A 5,423-nucleotide genomic window follows, 5' to 3' on the forward strand; every position below is an offset into this window, starting at 1 on the left:
CAACTCTGTCTGACAACCTAAAACCTGAAAATAACTGGAGGATATATAAGGGTTTTCTTTATTAGTTGATGGAAAATTTTTCGCTAAAGTTTGCCTGAGGTCATATGTTATTGTAATACAGTATTTATAGCTATTTTCCCAATACTAACATACCAACATAATAAATTTGTTGACCTTCTTTGTGTAAGATGACTGCGGACTGATACTCTAGAACCCCTCTGCACTGAAAAAAAAACCTTTCAAAACAGTCCGGAGAAATTTACTGCAGAGTGACAAAGCATAACCAGTTCTGCTTGACAGAAAATTGTTTACAGGAAAAGGGATGATAATCATAATGAAAACAAACGAGTTGCAGGACTTTGTAAATAGTGATAGTGATGATGATGAAGAACAGGCTGCAGAATGTAAAAGAAGAATAAGTTACGAGCTGCGGTGCAGAGCAATAAATCTGTGATTATGAAGAAGAACGCTGTGGTTATCGAAAGAGAAGATGAACAGAGAGTTACTGAAAAACATATGATGTAGAATGATTTACCAATAAAAGCGATTTTGTTGTGAACACGTCGTGAGCTAAAGATTTAAAGCTTTAGTTTAACGGTTACAGATTCAACCGGCCAGACAACTATGAGCAGAGCAGTGAGAGTGGTTAACTCTGAGAAGATAGAAAACCACCACAACCACTATGTCTATAAAAAAATAACCACATCAAATGGGTCCTCAGATCAATTCCTACACGTGTCTATTTCAGATTACCAAAAGGTACACAACTATATATATATTAACTTATATTTTGTACGTGATGTACATACAGTACTTTATTTGGGGGGGGATGTATTATATGTTGTGGGCAGGTAGGTTTTCCATTATCATTTCAAGTTTTGTAGAACAGTTGATGATATACGTAGTGTAAATTATATGGTTTACACAATTTATGTTCCCTGTATGAAAATGGCTTGTTATTATGTAGTATTGTAATGCCTCTGACAGATAGTTTTATGTCGTAGTTTCGTTACACTAACTGGAGATCCCAGTACGCATACACAAATCGCTACCGTACAATAAGGCGCAACAGGGAGTTATTTATGATCTATTGTAACAATCTGTACTAACAGTCACTTTATTCTTGGTTATCCATGTAGCCTTTATACACATAAGTCAAAACCCTTGACCCCTTGTTGCAATTCAGTTGAAGCGTGGTGACTTGAAAGTGGAGATAGCTCTTAAAATTAACTCTTTCTGTGAGGATTATATTACAGGATTTACCTATTTGTGAGTATAAAAGCACGTAAACCACGACATTTTACTGTTTCATAATAGAGTGGATAAGTTTAGTGTTGTACAATATCATTAAAGCAAGGAAAATTGTAATTTCAGCAGAAAACAAAACAGACTACTCCATGACCGACTGTCAGTCGCACACCGGAAGAAGTGAATTAAGTTAAACGGATTGTCAAGGGAAGTAGCCTTAAACTCAGTTGGCCATTGCAGTGACAGAAGGAGATTTTGATGGAATCGCAAACAAAAGAACTGTTTAAGTCAAAGATTTAAGTCAAAAATGTGACACAATGATCATGGCAACAAGGCTCTCCAAAAACAAATAGTCGAACAAAAGACCAACTTTCGAAGACTGGTGCAATCTATATAAATCATGTGATAAATAGAAGTTGTCGTGATATTAAGCGAAGCTGTATCTAATTTAACTGTCTGGAAAAGTTCGGTAGTTTATCATTTTCCTGACAGTGATACAACATTTCAAAAATGGTATAAAGATTGTCTTGAACATCTTTCATACGGATTTATGGTGTTTGAAGATTTCAGCTATTATGGTAAGTTAAACTCCTGAATGATTGAGAAAACTGTCAAGTTGAATTCTGTATGCTGTAGGCTAACTATATCATGAGAAAATCTCTCTTTATGCCCATTGGATGCCAATAAGGTACTGCTGAATCTAAATAAGGCATCTAGCGATATGTCAAAGTCAGTTTCACTGAAAGATTTAAGTTAAAATGATAATTCATCTATACCATTTACAGATATCTCCAAATGACTCTTGTGTCTCTGGATTGCCCACACAAGCCCTTGGAATTCGTCATCTGTCTAAAATTGAAAGACTTTGGGAATCTTGTACAGAGAGGGAAGCAACAAAGATCTTAGTCTATTGCACAAAATGCTCATGAAATTGACATTGCACTTCAGAGAAGCAGTCTATACTCAAATACATTTTCCGAAATGCTCAGGTTATTGAGACTTTGTTTCTAACAGTACACTCTGAGTGATAAAAGAAAGTGCTGTTTTTTATGCCTAGTTACTCATTTTTGCACGATGTCCAATACTGTCCATAGACTATGAACACCCCTATGTATATATATATACGATGTCTGAACGTGTTGGTTTTCACCAGTCGCATTCAAAACTGTAAGGGAAAAGTTTCTCACAGGTTCAATTAACCCCTCCCCCCAAAAAAGAAATATTTAGAGGTTTTCAACTTACCGGAAAACATATTAATTGCAGTATCGGTAACGTGTCCCTTAAAACATATTCATTGCAGTATTGGTAACGTGTCCCTTAAAACATATTCATTGCAGTATTGATAACGTGTCCCTTAAAACATATTAATTGCAGTATCAGTAACGTGTCCCTTAACGTCAAAATCACCACACATAAAACCAGCAATTTTCTTTTGTCAGATTCCGTTTCTCTGATGTAGATCATGGTTTAGTCAGTGATTTCAAACGACACGTTAAGAACACAATAACAAATATATAACAGCATAGGTTGAGGATATACTATTTTGCAAGGGAATTGTGCTATGTGGGACTTAGGAACATATTGCAATGTGATGAATATGTAATAAAATATAAGACAAATACATGATTAATGCTGCAGAGATCCATGAGACCCAAGTGATTTGATTCAAAATATCTTGAATTGGTGATTAAATTTCTGAACTTCTTGTCTAACTAATAAATTTCAACCAAGAATAAAAGCATAGCAGAGTCTGAAACAAACAAATAAATGTAATTATTTTGCATAATTTTTTTTTTTTTTGCATTTTATATCTGCACCCAGCTGAACTGAAGATAAAACTTTAGAGTTTCTTGAAAATTATAATCTTGAACATTTCTCACGACATACAGAAGGAGTTGAAGCACTTTAAAATATAATAAAATATGCTGTATTTATTTTTGAAAAATACTATTGTACCTAGTTAATTATTGTGTGTTTTATTACATCGCCAATTTACCATGTAGAGTTTTAATTTAGTGAATAATATATCATGATTAAATATAATATATATATACACACACGTATAGTATCACTATATATAAGACAGAGTCAAATGCCTAAGTACAATTAATAGTTTGAATATGTTTTATTAGTAAATGTAAAGTAAAATTAAAATCGCTTTATAAAGTAAAACGAGAAGGTATATTCTAATTTTTTTTAAGATTTGCTGATTCACTAATATAATCATACCATTTTCATTCATAAATGTCAATCACCGTTGCTCATCTGGCTTATTTCCTTCTAGACTGATATTAGACATAGTAGAACTTGGGCTTTAATGGAGTGCTCATTCCTGTTTCAAGACAACGTTTCGTTTTTTTAGACTGAAACTTTCTACAGATAGAAACTACATGGTATTTAAAATATTCAAAATACAAATTCTGGTAAACATTGATTTTCTTTCATATTCTCCGGTATTTTTAGTTGTTTCTAGTTCTATTTATTTATCAGTTCCTTTAAAGCTTTTCCAAATCTATTTATTCTTTCAATACTCGATTTTTGATAATATTAAACTCCCTTCCATCAGCGTCTTCTCTACGATGTTTTCACAGTTCGTTTTTACTTTCTTTCACAGTTAAGTTTTGTTGAAACTTAATACTACTTTGATATTCCATTGTAACGATCATGTGCCTTTCAAAATCTAATGTTTAGTTTATATTCTTTTATAATCTTATCTTAATTCATTAAGTTCTCTTATCAAATCTCACTTGATATTTACCTTACGTAACCTCAGTCGTCTGTCATGTAGGGCATATCATAATCAAACACTTAAATTCATTTATTTCAGTCATTTTATGTTATTATTTTCAACGCTTCTTCCAAAACGCTTCCCTTCTACCCTCAACGTTGAAGTTTCATCCTCAATGGCGATAAAACTAGTAATCTATTAATTCTAATGTGGTGCTTTTTCACAGATGTATCCTCACTTTGTTAGATCTTTTTGTGAAGTTAATTTAATGTTACTGTCACTGAGTTTATTTGGTTTCGTTTTAAAAGTCATAGATTTAATTAGAAATCTCTAGATATCATCAATAGCACTAGCATGAGTGTCACAATACTCACTGATAAACGTGAAAAGGTTATTCGTATGCCACATGCTATAAAATATCGTCGCCATTTTTTTTTCTCTTTGAAGATCGAATTTTCGAAATTAAGGTTTAAATTTCACGTTTAAATTGATATTAGTTTCCAACAGGAAATTTGTTAATAATTCTCACAGTTAATTCAATATGAAATTCAATACGATTTGGTTGTTGTTAATTGCAAAACTACATAATGAGCTTTTCACCACGGGTATTAAAACACGAATATCATCGTTATAAGTTTGGAGAGGTACCGCTGGCTGAACCACTGGGGGGTGAAATGTAATATGGCTAAATCGATGCAACGGTATGACAATAAATTCATCGTATTATATACATGTATATATATAAGTGCGTCCGTGTTTATGCATATGTATGTTATATATTTTGATAAAACCATTTGATAAATCCAGTATCATTTAGAATTAAGTATGCCCTAAAATATGACATAAATTAATTATTTGCTTTTTTTAAGGATTATTAAGACTTAAAATACCTTAAGTTTCGGTTTGTTTCTATTGTCAAAATACTAACGTTTTTTGTATGCTTGTGCTAGTGATGTTAAAAACAAGAAGCTGAATGCTGTGAAACAAGATAATCCGTACCATGGAACACAACATATGCCACTTTGACGTGGACTTGCGTACAAATAATCCTTAAAAAGAAGATTATGATAATTATTAAAATTTTTGCAACTCAAAACCCAAAATAATTATTTATTAATTTGATGTGGCTGAAAGTAAAATACATTTGTCATAAGGCTCAGTTCATCATGCTATAAAATAATTAGATAATGAGTTTTGTGAAGTAATTATAGTGATCACTTACTATAACCAAATGTGCTACAGAGCATTTTACCGTTTTAACCAATATTTCGGCTACAGTAGTGTTTCAAACATGAAGGTCATATTTTCAATCTTTCATTGTAAATGTTCATGTGAACCACATAATTCTGATTAAGTTCTTTTTGTTCTGGTAAAGTGATTAAACACGTATATGACTTTTACTTTATTATACTTGCAGCTGTACGTTATGTCATTACTTTGTTTATAA

Source organism: Limulus polyphemus, unplaced genomic scaffold, assembly GCF_000517525.1.
Source record: "Limulus polyphemus unplaced genomic scaffold, Limulus_polyphemus-2.1.2 Scaffold25, whole genome shotgun sequence".
Classification (NCBI taxonomy): domain Eukaryota; kingdom Metazoa; phylum Arthropoda; class Merostomata; order Xiphosura; family Limulidae; genus Limulus; species Limulus polyphemus.